This window comes from Lampetra fluviatilis, chromosome 3 (genome assembly GCF_964198595.1).
Source record: "Lampetra fluviatilis chromosome 3, kcLamFluv1.1, whole genome shotgun sequence".
Taxonomy (NCBI): domain Eukaryota; kingdom Metazoa; phylum Chordata; class Hyperoartia; order Petromyzontiformes; family Petromyzontidae; genus Lampetra; species Lampetra fluviatilis.
The window spans coordinates 32,770,099-32,789,126 of NC_136277.1; the positions used below are offsets into that span (position 1 = coordinate 32,770,099).

General features: G+C 48.9%; 1 protein-coding gene across 2 annotated transcripts in view; it reads left to right on the forward strand.

Moving 5' to 3' along the window:
• The window catches only part of TMEM266 (transmembrane protein 266), a 238,300-nt gene that overhangs the window by 19,032 nt on the left and 200,240 nt on the right, over positions 1-19,028 (forward strand). The gene's annotated exons all lie outside the window — the stretch shown is intronic.

Here is a 19,028-nt window from a genome sequence, read left to right on the forward strand (position 1 = left end):
TCCCCAGCAGTTATAGATTTACCAACACACAGAGATGTGCATCGCATGTGTAAACGCTCTCAGCCTCAACCAGACGACCACCGGCTCAAAAGGCCTCCCCCCCACCCCTCTCCGAATACACGCATAAAGGGACAGCCCCTGGTTGTCCTCATGGACGGCACGGGCCAAGCGCTTGTTAGCGAGCGCCTATTAAGGTCAACATGGGCGCGCGCGTGGAGTCGGTGAGGTCGCGACCATTCCTGGCTACCTTTCGCTCCCCCTTTGCTTTTGATTCTTGACCGCACCAAGAAATCAGTTTAGGCCGAGTTGACCGAGCAATGGGGGGCCAGACCCGGGGTCAGATCTCTAAGCCGCGTGTGCGGCCGGGCATGAGGCCCGAGTTGCCGGGACTCTCAGCAGCGTCCTGCTGAGCCGCGACGAATGTGGGTCCACACTTGCAACCCACGGTTACACGGAATGTGTCTGATCGGCAGCTAGCCGGGCTTGAGCCTGCATCGCGTGCAGATGGTCGAACGCAAAACAGGTGCTGTAGGCTGCTGCGGGGCTACGTTGTGGGCAGCAGAGGGCAGTGCAGTCAAAATCCGCAGTTGCTACTGCACTTGAACGCTTCCACGTCTATCAGAGTCAGAATATTTTTGGGCTGCAGGAGAAATCCCATGAGCTATGAAGCTCTTTGTTTTCACAGACGTCCAGTTGTGGCACGGGGTCAAAAGGTTACAACAACAAACACAATACCACAGCAGGAGTGCGACGTATAGGAAAGGTAAACAAATCACGTAAACACAAAAATCTAATAAAACTAAACCACGTGCTATCTTACCAGGTAAAGCCCACAGAGCTATGAGATTATTTTCACAAATCCGCACCGACCGGCGTGGACAAATAACCCCCATGACCTGCACGATGTAAGGAGGCCTTCACCCAGCAGCAGGCTGACACGACGAATGTACAAATATTGTGTCAATATACACTGAATGTACACAAATAGGATTGCACACACACGCACGCGTCTACGTGTTACTTCTATAGAGATACATTCCACGTGCGTTTAAAGGAGAATGCGCATTGTGTGGGAGGCGCGTGGGTGATTTTTGCCCGGAGCTCTCAAAACACAGGCTCCCACAATGAATACGTTTCACGCGGCCAATGCTCGTCCGCTTGCATCCGCCAAATCCGTGGTACAAGCAACCTGAAAAACCCGTGCCGGACTCACGCCTCTGGAGCGGAGTTCAAGCTCAGCAAAACCGACGGGGTGGGGAGGAGGCGGGCGGGGGGGGGGGTTAAAAAATTAACCCGTAAAAACAAAGTTTTTTACTATAAATCCTTTATATGCGTGGCATCGGTTTTATTTTATTATTTATTTCTGTTTTTCTTGAGTAAGAGTTTCATTTTTATCACATTAGTATTTTAAATTAAATATGAAAAAAAAAATTCCCTAAAAAGTGGAACATTTTGGAAAAATATTTTCACGAAAATTAATTGTCACGCACAACGAGTCTGTGTGCAAAATGTCAGCTCGATTGGATCACGGGAAGTGGGATAAAAAACGACCGAAAAATTTGCACGGTCGTAAGCGCGCAAGCAAGCAAGCAAGTGAACTTAATATAAAGGATTTAAAAAGACGAGGACTCTGCCCAAGGATTCGACGCAATTGGCGCAGCGTTGCCATGACATGGTCCCTGGTGCACGGAATGATGACATTGGGAGCCCCCCCCCCCCGGGAGGACCCCCCCCCCTCCGGAAACCGGGGGCCCCCGGTGTAGTTGCACCGCCTGCGCTCTCGATAGCGACGTCACGACACACTGGCAGCAGCAGCAGCGGCAGCAGCAGCAGCAGCGGCAGCAGCTCAGTGCAAGCTCCAATGACCGTGAAGGCACCTCCGAATAGCACGGTTGGCTACGTACGGTGCGAAAGAAGTCCAACGTACAAACGTACATACGATTGCAGCGTGGATGCGCACCTCTGAGTGTACGCGTGCAGCCGGTTTTTGTCAATCCACTGCTGGATGAGATCTTTCCAACACTGTATGGGACGTGGGGGTCATTTGACCATACTTCACCGCGCTGGTCAGTGCAGATTGGTGCAGGCAGGAAGCACAGATGGGGCAGCATCAATGGAATGTGCTGCACTGCGCATCTGCTGCCCATTAAATTGGCCAGCAAGTGGCCGTATGCCAACCTGTTTGTGCGTGCCGGTCGTCACCCATCCAAAAGCTCTATCTAGAAGCTACAACTATGTTACTTACTCGTTGGTTCTTTCAGTAAAGTCACGTAGGTAGAAATTAAATAAAACAAATCACGACGTTTCGATCGCATCACAAGCAATCTTCATCGGGTGGAACAACCACAGCGAGAAAATGCTGAAGTAGGCGAGAGAGCTGCCGTGGCAAGAGGTTATATAGGTAAGAAAGGGGGAGGCAAGGGGGGCGAGAGAGGGGGGGTGTGGGGTAGAGGGGGGGGGCTGCGTGAGCGCTAGGGGAAGAGGATGTGAGGCTGGGGGGGCTGGTAACTATTTTACTTACCATGTAGAGCCCACTGAGCTCATACTGTAGCTCTTTATCAGAGGCAACGCGGCCACACATGATAAGTCGTCGAAATGCCTTATATCGTCGTCGTCATCATCATAATCACACGTGGGAATTTATAAGATGTGAAAAAACATTGCCTAAAGGCGCGTCGTTTACAAATATGGAGGGAGGGGGGGGGGGCAAAACCGGATGAAACCGGGGATATATTCACGCGACTATTATCATGGGGGGAGAAGTTTAGGACTCCAAATAGACAAAAGGCATCGACAGGTTTCAGGATCGAACCCACACCCTCCTCGGGTTGCCAGGCGAGGGAGGTGATTCTTTTAGGAGTGACAATTCCACATTGCCGATTTCTGAATGTGTTCTGTAATTATTGTATGGTCTCCTATAGCACACTCAGTCATAATACAAAACCGTTTCGGTGTTTTTCATAAATGCAATTAATACAAAAATGAATACTGCAGTCTATGCCATATGCGTATTAATATGTAATAATAATGAGAATTAATTACATCTCATTTGCCAATCCACTGCTGAAAGAAGGCATCCCCATGCTGTTGTTAGTCATGGGGTTCGTTTGACTATACTTCACCACGATGGTCAGTGTGGGTTGGTGAAGCGATCAGGACCGTTTCAGACGTCACTCTCCCCCGATGTTCGCCTCGGATGGGAGTCGAACTCAGGTCGCCGGCTTCAAGGCTGCAGTGTGCGAGCCCTGTGCCACCACTGCTCCACCCACATTTTTGCGAGTCCATTCCTATTAAATGATTATCACCTCAAAACAATTTAGGCCCTTTCACAAAATCCTCAAACTCGCGTGGAGAGATCCTCATCTGATTGGCACGATTGGCTACGTACGGTGCGAAAGAAGTTCAACATTCATACATCCAGCAGTGGACTAACGCAAGGGATGTAAACCATTATGCCGCCCTTCCCTTGATTTGGCATTCAAACTGCGGCCACCTGACGCCCGATCCGACTGGCGAGGTGTGGATTTCTGGTCGGTCATAGAATCACAGAGAGCCTTTCAACGCACTCGTTCTGATGACACGTGAGACGCATATACGGGCTGAACAACAGACTGGGGACCTCGTGGGTAGCGTCTAGAAGCATCCAGAAGCAACCCAATGCCTCGCGCGACGATGCTCCGCCGAGGCAGCCGTGCGACTGGTAATTCCAACTCGCGCTGCGACGTAGTCCCGTTCGCTCGATCGCGTTCTGTCCAATTGGCGTCCGCGTTATAAAAAACGCGTCCCCCAACTGGCGTCATGAAAACACGCGGCGTCATAAGAGAACACAGACTGTCACACTGAGGCCGAGCGCCGCGAGTCGGGGGGGGGGGCTGAACACAACGGGACGGACGCAGCGCCGTTTTCTTGCGAGAGCGCCGCCGTGCCCAGCGAGACGCGGCCACGCCAAGGTTTGAGTTGCAGTCGCCTGATTTTAAAACGAATGCTACGGAGGGTGGGTAGGTGGCTCCAAAGGTCCAGTGGCTTGCTAATAGCGGAAGGAAGAGCGTTCCAGACGGCCGCATAAGCGCATCCGACAGTGCGCGATGCGGTGACCACCGCCTTTGTTCGATGTTCGACGTAAGGAACGAATGAACGGCAGGGGACGAGACGAGGGACGTCTGCGATTCGCCCTCACCCCCCGCAGCCCGAACTCACCCACGTCTGGCCGGCACGAGGCGACCAGGAGTTGACACTGCCGCAGAGAGAGAGGGAGAAACCACCACGAATTTAAATTCTGTGCGTCACAATCCGCGCAGTTTCCACACGCGGGGCACCGTGACATGACCGGCCGCGGCACGGCTGACAATCTGTTCAGCGTGCTATTGACATTTTATTATCAAAAACTGTAACATACAATCTGAGCCCACCTCCAGCCACCTCCGCGTTCCCAAACGCCTGTACATAATAGAAGCCGGGGGGGGGGGTTGTTTTAACCCCTCAAGGGCCAGCGTCGAGATAGCCGAACGCGAGCACGCGTGTGCATGGTTGGCTCCGTATCAAAGACATCTCGGCACAACAACAAATACGCTCTGTGTGTGCGTGTGTTTTTTTAGCTCTTGGATAGGCGCCCGATTAAAGATAACGCCACTAGCCCACGGTCATTCCCCCTGACTGTCCTCCATGGAATCACGTCGGCGGCGAGGTGATCGGAAAGCCCAGCTGTGATGTCACAGGGTCAACGGGAGGCAACACGTGACTTTGTTGACATTTAGAGTCGTGTTCGTCTTAAAACTACGTGGTAGAGAACTTTCAAAACACAAATAGTCTGATTTTAATTTTGTTGTACCCCTCATTTTTTTGGTTCTTTCGGTAAAGTCACGTAGAAGGGAAGTAATAAAATAATAAAAATAAAACATAATAAAACAATTCTCACGACGTTTCGGCCACAACGCAAGCAGCCGTCCTCAGGCGAAGAATGAGAACATTATCAAGCTAGGAGCTTATATAGGTGTAGCGAGGTGGAGCGCCTTAACAAAAGAATGTGCATATGAAGAGGAATTTAGCATACCAATGGGCAGAGGTGGGCGGAGGGGTTCCAAAGTCCCATTATGCCCATGCATTATGCAGGATCAACAGCACCACGGGGGGGCGCAAGGAACAGCGTTAATAAAGGAAAGGAATGTTAATGATATGTAGCTGCATTTACCAAACAACCACGTAGAAAACCAAAGTAAAAACTACATAAAAAACTAAAATATAAACTGATACTTACTATACTCTACAATAAGCTGAGATACTAACAACAAATAATAAATTACAATTCTACGTCGTAAGAAGTATATAATATACTTCCATCTAAACGTTATTCTCTTAGCATATACAGTACTATATACTGCCATAGATAAACCCAACATTAAATTATATACTGTATTGCTGTAAACCACCCTATACTTTATACATTTTAATATAACACTATGTATTATTCAACTCACCCTAATGTGTATCGAAATGGTTTATTACGTCCTTCCAATGATTGCTAAGCCTGAATCCATCTTCTCGGTTAAAATTGTCTCTGTGTTTGTATATGTGGATCGCCTCATGAACGAATCTCTCATGATAGCCAGATGGCTTGCAGAGAACCTCCGTCTTGGAGAAGTCAATGTCATGTGAGCCCACTGAGTTGTAACAGTGGTCTGCCACGGCTGAGGTGTTTGTCCTACCGTGTTTTAGATCAGCTTTATGTTCACGAATGCGGTCTGAGACGTGTCGTTTGGTTTCCCCAATGTAACTGCTACCACAGAGGCAACTTAGTTTGTAGACGCCAGGGTACTGTATGTCTGGAATCACATCTTTTACAGACGGTACCAGATCACGGATTTTATGTACTGTGTTGAATCGGACCTGGATCTTGTGTTTAATCAGGATTTTGGAGATCTTTTTTGTGACCCCAGCAATGTAGGGTAAGGTGATGGTCTTGAAAGGCTCCTCAACAGGATCCTTCTTGATGGTTGGAGTGATGGCTTTGCGGATTGTGTAGTCGGAGTAACCATTAGCCTTAAGAGCTTGGCGTACGTGTTTGAGTTCACTGGAAATGTGTTCATGGTCGGAGATGCATTGGGCTCTATGATATAGAGTCTTGATGAGGGAATTCTTCTGGGATGGATGGTGGTGGGAATCCGGTTTTAGATAAGCATCCGTGTGGGTGGCTTTCCTGTAGACAGAGTGGCTCATTGAACCATCAGGTCTCCTTTTGATTAGGACATCCAAAAAGGGTAGCTTGCCATCATTTTCGACTTCCATGGTGAATCTGATGGCTGGGTGTATGGAATTGATGTGGTCGAGAAATTGGTCTAGAGCAGGCCGGCCATGTGGCCAGATGACAAAAGTGTCGTCTACGTACCTCTTCCATAAGGTCGGGCGTAGAGTGGCAGTCTGGATGGCGTCCGTCTCAAATTTCTCCATGAAGATGTTGGCTACAACCGGAGATAGGGGGGAGCCCATTGGGGTGCCCTCAATTTGCTTGTAGAAGGTTCCATTCCAGGTGAAGTATGTATTGGTTAAGCAGTGTCTCACCAGGGGGGGTACCCCAGCATTTAGTCCTTGATGAACCAAGTCTTCAATGATTGCGATGCTGCTTGCGTTGTGGCCGAAACGTCGTGAGAATTGTTTTATTATGTTTTATTTTTATTATTTTATTACTTCCCTTCTACGTGACTTTACCGAAAGAACCAAGAAGATGAATCCCTGCAGTCACGAAAGCTTTAAATCGAAATGTACCCCTCATTGTGCCATCGGCGTCGTTGCTCGGCACGATGTCCGACGTTTTGCCCCACGTACTGCTGGGAGCTTCTTCAGGAACTTACTTACGTCTTCGGCAACTGAACTTGGCCAGAATGTGGTAAGCAGGTAATTGGTGTGTGGAGGTTTTCTCGTGGTATGTTGATTAAATGTCCTGGTACGTTTTAGTTTCTGGATAGCATTTTTTAATTTGCTCTTTTGCTCCAAGGCACTCTTAGTATCAATGGAGTCTCACCTGGTCATGAACGACAATGATGGCTCCTCGATTGGTTCATTTCCCCCGCGAATAAATTATCAGTAACAAATTGGCTATACAATTTCCATCGTGAAAATTATTATTTCAAGACTCAGTTCGAATCTCCGAGCCAATCAACGTAAATGTTCTCAATCATTTTTTTTGGGATTAAAGTTAACAATTCCGAGTCGCATTTCGGGACCTGACACTGAGCTGAGAGAGGCATTCACGTGAACCCCTGACAACCCTATAATGATCAGAACACGAATTCGAAAACAACCGACGTCAAAGAAAACGCCCCGGAAGCCACTTTCTCTCGCGAGAACTTAAATTATTGTTTTTTTTAAAAAGGCGGAGACTTAGGCGGAAATCCGTGAAACTGAATATCGTGGGTGGCAGCTGGCCAGCCGCTACCAGCGACGACTACAGCCACCAAAACGGCGGACGTCCGTGACTCACGCGCGCTCTGCCCGCGGACCTTAATTGCTCGGCCTTAAAGGAGAAATGATTTTGCGTTTAGGATCCGTGACCTTTCCCTTGCTCATCAGACCCGGGGACTAGGGCTCGAGGTGGAGGTGAAGTCTAATCCTGGGGAGAAGGAATCGAGAGGAGGGGAAGGAGGAGGAGGGAGGAGGAGGAAGCCCCAGGCGGGGGTTGGGTGTGGGGAGCTGCGGACTGCGGGGACGACGTTGAGTCATACCGAGCGCTCAACGACCCCGTTTATTCTCAAGTGCGGCCTCGTGCCCGGCTGCTCCATCAAACGTTGTCAGCGCGGCTGAGCGAACGTCGCTCGCCCCGAGAAAAGAGAGCCGGCCAAGTGCGCGGCGAGGTACACCTCGGATGGGTTCTTCCCCGTTGCTCGCTTTATTATCGGCGTGCAGATGATGAACATCCCAACGGGCGCGCTTTGGTCTCATCGTGCCGGCGGGTTTCAGGGGTCGCCTCCGCGCGCCGCCGTGCGCTCCGTGCGCTCCGTCTGCTCCGTCCGCTCCATGTGCTCCCTCCGCTCTGTGCGCTCCGTTTGCTCCACGCGCTCCGTGCGCTCTATGCGCACCGAAGTGTCTCAGCAGCGCAGCATCACGGCGCTGCCTCGGAACACGGAAGATAAAATGCAAACAGATGACGAAATAAATTTGCTCGCTTTAGTTTCTATTCCGCGTTTGGGGTTGCTTGCGCGCGTGGCGTTCGTGCGTGTGTTGTTTTTTTTTGTCACGCAGCTCGCGTGAAAAAATTATCGTGGTTGGTTAAAACAAATGGTCGTCACATGTTTTACTGACAACGCGGCCTGCGTACCAACAGAGACGCAGGTTCGTTTAAGGATTGGACGCAATTGCGGGAATGGCAGTGAGCAGATGTTTTCAATTAAAAAAAGAAAATACACAACGGTCTTAATGACGTTGAAGCTTCAACCACTGCGGGTTTCCCCCCGTCGCAAGGCATTCTGGGGGTCGTCGCAATCGTCCAGTTCGTGATTTTTGTCGCGCATTATTTTAGGGTAAAAAGAAGCCCTTAAATGAATGAGGGCAACTTCGTTGAGATGAAATTACTCCCATTCCTGAGTGCCGTCATTTCCCCGAGACTCCGAGCCGCAACCCAAGGTCATGCAACGGGCACAGCGGGCATCATCAATCAGGCGCCAGCCGTGAGCGCAATGCGGCCGCCGCTGCCCAACGCTGACATTAGATGAGATGCCACGTACCTTTGTCAAGACCGGTCACCGGCCATGGGAATGTGGAATTTTCGCCACTGGCCGACGGTCGCCGACTCCCGGACATGGCAACGCGTGATGACCAGCACGGTGAATTACGACCAAGCAATCCCCATGACCGACACAGCATCGGAAGGCCTTTGTCCAGCGGTGGATTAGTGAAGGTGGCAAGCTGTTATAAATAATATTATTATTAAAACAAGGAAACAACTTAGCAGGAAAACAAGGTTCAGAGTATGGCGAGAGAGGCGTCAATTAGAAAACCTCTAATCCACTATTGCGGATAAGAGAGTTGGCGGATAAGTGGATAGCACATAATATTTCCACTGTGTAAATTGTGCCCATCGCTGCCTGCTGTGTAGCGGTCTAATGATCCACATCACCTTTCCCAACGAATCGATGGATCGAGGCATCGTAATACCCAAACTTCTGTGCTCGTTCAGCGTTTACCATTCACACTCGTGTTGTTCCCCGCACCTCCGATTAGCATGGTTGGCTACGGTGCGAAATAAGTTCGACATTCTTACATTGCATATATTTCTTGACCCAAAATGCATTGCAGGTGTTACGGGGCACACTGCCCCGATTCTCCGGATGTGTCTTGTTTGGCATCGTGGTCCGACGTTTCGCTCTGCGATACTGGGAGATTTAGGAAGGCTGTACCTCATGAACGCGCAAATCCACTGCGCGTGTGGTCGGGAATAGTCGGTTGTGTGTGGAAGGAGCGATTGTGGCCACAAGTCACATCGTCACTGCAAAAGACACGTCTTGGCCTCCCAAGGCTGCGCTTTGTGCGTCTTATCGCTGAGCGCAAAGGTTTTGTGTTGTTGCTGCTGCTGCTGCCAATCTCTAATCATAGACTTCCATTTTGCGGATTCATATTTTAAACATGCTACACCTCAAAGGGAGGCCCGAGTCTTAGAACACAACTCCGATGCTCTGCGTGTGATTGAATTAGGTTTAATTATACATGCATATTTGCGTGTTTTTTTCCTCTCCAAGATATACCACTGGCAACGATGCCCCCTTGAAATTAAATCGGACGTCAGCTGGGAAATCAATAGCCACCCCTCCAACCCCTTTCCAACAAGTGTAATTTTGCATAACGCCGGAGACCGCTCGTTCAACTGCGTTCAGACAGCAGCCTAATTTCACCTGGAGCTGTCCGCGGAGGCTGAGCTCCAGAAAATGCTTCCCTTTGGGGGCAGGGATCTGGTGGAATGGGTTGGACCCAAAAAAATATATATTTTCCTGGCGGTGATAATAATATTTTTAGGTTTTTCGGTAAAGTCACGTAGGTAAAAAATTAAAATCAATAAAAGTAAAATAAAAAATAAAAAATCACGACGTTTCGGAGGCAACACAAGCTTCCGTCTTCAGGTGGAACCGTCACAGCACGATAGCTGTATGAACAGCTATTTTTTATTTTACTTTTATTGATTTTAATTTGTTACCTTCGTGACTTTACCGAAAAAACCTAAGAATATTAATCCTTGCAGTCACGAAAGCTTCAAATCTAGAGGTGATAATAATGGCGACTGCTAACTGTGCAATTATCATTCGCTCATCGTCCGTAAACGATTACGTTCGACTGAGAGTTGTGAATTGCAGACGCTAACGGCATTGCCACGAGCGAGCGCTGAATACGAGCGCACGTTTCGTGGCTCGAAAGTCAAAATTGCCCCCCGAATCCACAAAAATGGCCACCATCGTTTGAACTCGATCGAGATCTTAGTGTTTTTTTGGTATTAAACTTAATTTGGATCTGCTCTTTCGTGCACATAAACTCAACCGCACGTATTGGCATATCGAGATCAACTTTAAAAAGATATATACATATGACATTTAGCTAATGCTAGGGAGTGGGTGGGCGGTTTGCACAGCACTATTAGGGGGCCTGCGTGTTAGGGGATCTGTGTAATTCACTGTTTGTTGACTTCTATTTGGTTATTTTTATCGCCACTTCAATGTCCTTGCACTTGGGACTTTATTTGCGAGCGTCAGATCAGCCCGTTGCACTCTCGCGCTGATCCCGCCTCGTCCTGCCATCTCCACGGACTTTGTCGCTCGATCTGATTGATCCGGATCGACGCAGCCCAGACCGACCCTCGACTGCCCAAATCCCCGATCGGGTCGAGTGCCGTGGCGGTCGAGGCCTGATGGCCTCGCCTTCCTCTCGTGGTAATTAAGACATTCGTCAAAAAGATAAATGACCGTGTGTCTTGTGCATACATCACCCAAGCGGCGTACCTTCATTAATTGCCGGCCAGAGATGCCCCCGGATTGATGTTTTTTCCCCCGTCTTCTTCTTCTTCATCATATGCAGTTGCACGATGGCAACAACACAACCAAATCTAGATTTGAAGTTTTCGTGACTGCAAGGATTCATACTTTTTGTTTTTTTCGGTAAAGACCCGTAGGTAAACACAATAGTCAACACCCCACCTGGTTGATTACGTTCTCCAAAGATTGCTAAATTTGAGAGAGAGACAAAACATAAACACGGAGACACACAGACAGACACACATACAAATATACACAACCTCCTGCATACCAGGCGAGGTAGTTAACATCTCGCCACCGTGGCGCCCACGTGACGCCCACACCGCTTTCGCTGAGTTGTCCCCACCTGAAAAAGGACGCTTGTGTTGCGCCCGAAACGTCGTGATTTAATCTATTTAAATGTATTACCTACGTGACTTTACCGAACAAAACCAATCTTTGCTCAAAGCCCCCCACGTGATGCATGGAGTCGTGGCCCCCGCACGCTGCTCCCGGTGTAGATTCATTTCGTGTGGATGATGCGTCGGCAGAAACCTGGAGAGGAAAGTTGAGTAGCAGCGGTTTAGACCTCCAATTTAACTTATTTAATTTCCGTGCAAGTCCCTTTGAATCTCAGACTACGCCGTAGTCCAGGTCTCCCTTGATTCAGCAAAGCCATGTGAGGTCCCAGTGGGTTCGCACGTAGTTACAGTGAAGAAATTACTTGACTGACGAAACTGTGAACATACTTTACAACCAGGCTATGCGCTACCTGTGTGCTAACCGACTCTCTGTGTTGCATTGCATTACACTTCCTAATTTTACTAAGAAAGAACCAAGAAGATTTACTAAATTTGTTTTCTACCGTGCTTGTTTATAAAGTCCATTCTCTCCTCCGGCCGCTGTGGGAAGTAATTCCACAACGCTCCGTGCCTGTTTGATTAGAAGTCAGTGACCAGCTCGTCCGTCCCCCTATGGGCAGGAATTCCACAAAACTGACCCTCTGCCCTACCCCCCCTCTCTCTATTTAAGACCTCGATACAGAGACGTTATCTTTCTGTGTGCCTATGTTGTGTGTCTCTCTCTGTGTGTCTCTGTGTGAGTCTCTCTCTGCTTGTGTGTCTGTCTGTGTGTCTCCGTGTCTATGTTTTCTCTCTCTCTCTCTCAAATTTAGCAATCTTTGGAAGAACGTAATCAACCAGGTGGGTTGTTGACTGTTTTCTTGGCCGACTCTCTGTGTGTGTATTGCATTATATGTCAAATTTGACTATGTTTGTTTTCTCATTCATTTGTACCTGATGATGGTTGCTTGTGTTGCAATCGAATCGTCGTATACTATTATTATTTAATAAAATGTATTTCTACGTGACTTTACCGAAAGAACCAAAGAGTAATACTTTACAATTCACAAACCTGTCGGGGAGTGAGCGGCAGTGGGGGCGCGGTGGCCATTGCACTGCGCTTGTCAACGGACCCGGCAAACCCGAGTTCAATTCCAGGCCACAGCGAATCATGAGTTGCCGAATGATTTCAGCACCCATCCTGGGCCCCACTTCCACCACCTCGCACTGACCAGCGTGGTCAAGTACGGTCGCACAACCTCCATAGTCGATGTGACGTGGGGAGGGCTTCAGCCAGCAGTGGATTAACAAAGGGCAGGCAATCATCAACGCCACAATTTGCCTTTCTGCAGCGTTTGCACATTTTAACTTTTTCAAATGTTATTTTATTTCATTCAGGAAAGGTCTACTGAGCTAAGTAGCTCTTTTTCAGAAGTGACCTGGCCATAAATGACAGCTCAACGAAGTGGCTTATCATGTGGACATTTATATCAACTAAATACTTTAGACGCTGTGTCGATTTTATATGTGGAGGGAAAAACCGGGGGACCCGGAGACAAATCCACGCAACCACGGGGGAGAGAGACACGCAAACTACAAATATACACAACCTCCTGCATACCAGGCGAGGTAGTTAACATCTCGCCACCGTGGCGCTCACCACGTAACCCCCACCCTGATCCACACACGGCGGGATAATACGAAAATAATCCTCCGCAGGTGCAGGGGAGTTTCGCTGAGTCTCAAGACTCATCTTCAGGAGGGTCGTGCTTTGAGACGTTTTGTCAATTTCTCATCGAGTTTGATTTTTTTCTGCTTTTTCAACTGAACCTTTTTTGAGCGTCCAACAAAACAAGAAAGACGTTTCGAGGCAGGGGCCCTCCTTCAGAACCCCCATTGTGTGAATTTCCCAAATGACTCCCCTTAGTTGCGGCAATTAATGTGGTAGTTACCGCAATTAATCGGTTTGTTTCCCCAATTTAACAGTTGGTTAGCGCAATTAATGCCGTTAGTTCCAACATATCATGCATTAGGTGCCCTAATGAATGCGGTGGCCACGTAAACCCATCTGCCGCTATGAACCGAGGCGCTTGGCTCGGCACGAGGCTCGGTAATTTGGACCATGTTTGATCTCCAGAGCCGGCACGATTCGTCAATTAAGTCGATCAATCGACTGAATAAATATATAATCGGCGATGTTTATATATTTTTGGCGGTCAAGCACTCGGGGCCTCTTTAAAATACATGGCAGTCGCCCCCTATAAAACCACGCCAGTGCAACGCGTCTGACGCTGGCGATGACGTCAACGAGCACCGCCCATCACCTCCCGTCCAGAGGCACACGTGAGAACGGTGGGGAGCGGTGGTGTAGCGGTTAGTTCTACGCTGCGAACCCGGCGACCCGAATTCGTATCCCACTCACAGCCGCCAACACCGGTGACGATTATCTGAACCGGTCCTGAGGCTCCCCGAGGTCGACTCAGCCTCAAATAAGTACCTGGTGCGGTGTGTAAACACGCGGCCGGGCGTGGTGTTGGCCACCCACCCCCTCGTGTGCCGTGCTGGTCTTCATAGGTGCTCGCTAACAACACTTGCCCGAATCATCCGTCCAGGCTATACGGGGACCTTTGTCTTTGGTGAGAGTTTTGGTTATTTTCTCCCAAACTGTTTTCGTGTTATCCGATTCGTAAAACTGATGACCTGTGGAGTAATCTATTACTTTACATTCGTATAGTCCAGCTCAGAATCTGTATACTGCTCACAGCTGTCTGTCGAACTTATGTATGACCCTAGAATGGCACATGGATCGGACACGTGGACAATGACAGCGGAAATGCAAAATGCAAAGCATGAACCTGCCCTGGCAGGCGCTGCTGCTGTGCATCACCTGCCCGAGTAGGTTCATCGGGGTTCATTCTTGCATTTTGCATTGCCCATGAAGGTTCATGCAGCAGGTTCATGCTTGCATTTTGCATGCGCAGTTTCATGCTTGGATTTACACTGAGAGACCGGAAAATGAACACGTGGATCAGAGTAACGTACTAAAGTTACATACATCGTTTCTCAATGTTACCTAAACTATAAAACACTTTTGTTCTTTTTCCAGGTAAGGCCCACTGAGCGGTGATATCGTTATTTTTCAGACACGACCTCGCTCGCAAATGATAGCTCAACGAAGTGGCTTATCACGTGGCCATTTAGAGCAGCAGCCATATACTCGTCATGTTGATTCTACGTGTGGAGGTAATCACCGGAGGACCCAGAGAAAAACCCACGTGACTACGGGAAGAGAGACACGCAAACTCCAAATACACAGGCATCGTCAGGGTCGGGATCGAACCCATGCCCTCCTGCATGCCAGGCTTGGGCAGGACGCGTCGCTAGAAAGGATGATGGCTGTTGGTCGAGACTAACAACGGAGTGGCAGCCAAATGAAGGGAACATGCCCGACAAGACGCATCCAACACGAAGGTGGAGCGATACAAATGGTCGTATGGCTGCTGATGTCGGGCAACAACTTTACATTTCACATTCAGGTGGTCGTGCCCGATCTCTGCGTCAGGAGCAGTGGAGTCGATCGCTGCGATGTCTCCTTCGTGCTTGTGGAGCGGGGAATTTCTGTCGTTAGACGTTGTGCGGTCTGGTCTGGATGACCACAGTCGCACACTGGAGAGTTCTCAAATGCCCATGTGCATCAGGTATCCGCATCTGCTGCCACGGTTTGCGCAGTGGGGCATGCGGTTTAGGATTATCAAACAAAGCGATCTTTTGCGCTGGGTCTTTCACAAGTACCCCGAGAGCGGGAGACGGCTTTGGGTAGGCCGTAGTCGAGCAGTGGATAGACCATGACTGACAATGACGATGTTGATGGTGGTGGTGGTGGTGACGATGATGGATTTGATGGGGCATGGTAGTGGTCGCTGGGGCGGACTCACTTGCCTCCCACGCACGCGAGCGAGGCTCTTGGCCCTCTCGTATTTTCCACGTGGAATGAATTTATTGCTAATCGCATTATTCGGATGTGCGCGATTGGGTCATTTCTCCCGTATTTTCTGGCGTGTATAACTAATGATGATGTTAATCATTCTAATGGGCGGGCAATAAAAAAATAAGCGACAGGATCAATTTGGTGATTGATGTGAGGATTCGTCATTTTTTTTTAAAGGCACCCTCTTTGTGTTATTCGGCGGGTCCAGAAGGCTACGATGAATCGTCGCCGCCGCGACTTAACCAGTTGTACCGAGACTTGACGCGAACGGCGGGTTAACGAGCTTGTGGACAAGTTACGGCATTGTCTCGATGTCTGCATGTTTTTCACCTCGGGGGAGTAATCCAAAAATATGTTTTTTTTGCCAAAGGCGTTGAAAGACGGACTTTCTGAACACATGGTGCCTTGGTGGCAGGCGCTATTGCTGTGCGACCGCGGGAAAATAGCTCGTCCCACGCGGCCCCTTGAAACGCACGACACACGAGGGGACGGGTGGCAAGCACCACGGCCGCCTTTGTCTCCCCAGTGGCGATGTTTACACACAGCACCAGGTGCTCATATGAAGCGGAGTCGAGTCAGGGAAGGCCTAGGACCGGTTCAAATATTCGTCACTGGCGTTACTGGCCGTGAGCGGGAATCGAACTCGGGTCGCCGGATTCGTAGCACAGACTCGCTCACCGCTTCACCACCGCTCAACATAAAGTAACACACAAACACACACACACAATCCGCCAAATCGCAATTCCTAAGCGCTGGATTTCAGGCGGGCCTAAGCACGCCCGCGACAGCTTTCCAAGGTGAAGCTGCCACCGCTGCATTGTTTATGGGGAGGTTTTTTCACTCCCCCCCCCTCTCTCCAAATACGTCCCAAGTGCGCGTTTGAGCAAGTGGCGAAGATGAAAAGAAAAAGCGGCCATCAGTGGCGGGGCTGTCACCGCGGCTGCTACGCCAGCTCACCGTGACCTTGCCTTAAGTCCCCGGCAGTCTCTGGCAGGGCGCGTTGTCAGATTTTTCTGTTGTGACAGTCGAGCAAAGAATAAAATGCTTGGCCTTGCACAGCTTAGCAAACGCCACTTGCGAGAGGCCGTCCGTGCGCCAACACAAAAAAGCCCCAAACCCCGGGCGTACGTGGCAGGACCTGAAACGTGAAATCTCTTTGAAGGCGCCAGAAATGTTCCAAAGTGGCTTTTTTTGGTAGCCGCTCACCGCTTTTTGTGTTGTTGCACGAAATTGCGGTGGGGGGGGGGGGGGGGGGGGGGAGTGAGGGGGGGGGAATCTCTTTTTATAATTTTTTTTGGCTGGCCAAGCATCGCCATCCGTTGCGCAAAAGAAAAAAAACGTCGGATGGCAATTTCTTCTCGCGCTGGAAACCAATCGCTCTGAATCACGTCTGCTGCAGCGCCGGACACAATCGCGGCAACAATAATAAAAAAGGCGATGGGGGGGGGGGGTGCGGGGGTGGGGGGTTCGGGTCCGCACGTCCCCCACGAAAACGTTTCTCTTATGAATTTAATGTGACGGCGACACGCGTTCACTTTTAAGGCGCGCAATTCTGCCACAACCGTAGCATCAGGAAAAAAATAACAACCGGATCTGCTGGGTTCCAGAAAGGCACCTCAGGTCAGTGATGTGACCGGAATGGTTTTGTCGGCGTCTTTTCGTTTGCGTGAATTGAAATATTGTTTTTGTTTGCTCTCTGCGCCTAATGCGAGCAATCAGAAAACACTGGGCCGGATCGCTTTGCCGTGTCTGAATCGCAGTGTCGCGATCAGGACATCAAACACGAAGCTCGGGGCTCTTTGAGAGAAGGGAACTGCCTATGGGTTCTCGGTAACGCTCCAAGTAAAAATGATCGAGTTTTTTTGTTAGTTCCATGCTTTTTTCGCGAAACTATCTTATTCTGCTGCTATGTTTAACAGCTCCACAATTATCTCGTCTAGATTGTAAACGTTACTTTACTATTACATCACTGACGAATTAGAAATGTTAAGAAAATGAGAAAAAAAAGCTTTTCCTCCAGTGATGGTTGAAAAATGGGGCCTCTTTTTAAAATTCCATCAGGGTAGGTCGCCTCAACACAATAAAAAAAATTGAGAATGAAAAAAAAAGACATGACCATGTGATAAAGCCCATCAAAATGCAAATTGACCTGGCATTCTCCCTTCATTAACTCTGCTTTTAACCAATTACCACTTTAACAAATAAAAATTGAGACCCGGCTCCTACAAACGTTGTTGTACTAATCAGCTGTCAGGATGAACGGGCGCGCGATGAAATGCAGACGGCTCACACAAAAAAAACAACCTTTGGCCCGCCCCATACGTGGCCTCATCTCGGCTATGCTCTTCAACGAACGCCGGTCACTTTCAAGCACCGGCTGACGTCTGCTGCTGCTGCTGGGCTACATCTCCGACAATGCTCAGAGCCACGTGCAGATCACGTGGACGTGTCAGAGTTCACAGAGTCCGTCGTGAGCGAGGAATTCTGAATGGTGCTTCGTGAGAGAGAGAAAAAGAAAAACGATTGCAGCATTGCCACAAAGCTCCTTGCTGTGGGATTATCCGTTTTGTGTAAATTTATATCGCATCTCTTTCTGACCGCGAAATGTTTCGTGGCAATTGCACTGTCTGCCGAGAAGAGATTGTGAGGAGTGCCGTGGCCTGCTTGTGTGCCCGAAGTCAGGTCACAAGGTACTAATTTGAAAGTGACAGTCTTGTGTTCTGCTCATGTAGCCAATGTGTTGAGGTTATTTCCCTCCTGACGATACTCACCTGGCGTGGCGGACACCGCGTGACATGGATAATCAGGAAGTAAAAACAAGCCCTCTGATTTGTACTTAAAGGGATTGAAAGGGGATTGGTTGGAGTAGGGAAATCGAAGGGATTGGAGGCAAAATACAAAATGGAAAGAGCGGGAAACAGAGGATGATTGACAGGGAGGTCGGTTGGGATCGGTTTGGGAAAGTGGGAAGGTGATTGGCTGGAGGGAAAGTGGGTCACGGAACCTTCGAGAAAAGGGCTTGAGGGATACATAAGTGGGGGGAAACGCGAGAGCTTGGGACGCTTGGAGAAAAGGGAATTCTGGAAGACCATCTCTCATGCCTGAAGAAATAAAGACTTCTGTTAAATATTACCGCGTCGGGTGTCACTAGAAATGTAAGCACGTTGCTCACTTTTATACAAATAGGAAAACATTGAAGTTAGGGTTGGTTAAAATTTTATAAAGTGCCACAAATTAGTATTTAAAAAATAATAACCTACAATGCCGCTATAAGTCGAGCAAGTTTGTGTATGCACAGCAGCCTAATCTAACCGCAATACTTATGAATCTTAAATTGGGATAAATATTTGTCAGTAGCAAGGTGGCCATGTGGAGCTCAGTAGTCAGAGCACTGAACCAGCGCTCGTGAGAGCCTGGGTTCAACCTGGCACCGGCCACCTGGGATTGAACTGGGTGCTCAACCGTAGCGAGTTGATGATGTTCTCCGCTTTATCACCAATGATTCGACACACACAAAATTAATCAAATGTTGGATTTAGACTTAATATAGTCGACAAAAAACTCTCCAACTATGATAATTATAAATGATCATCTGTTGGTTATTCATTTCCACATGGTGGACATATCTACAGCAGGGCACATTGCAAAATTCAGCGCCCCTTTTGCCGATTAGTAGCCACTCGATGGGATCCCGGAAGAAGCTCTGAATTCTTG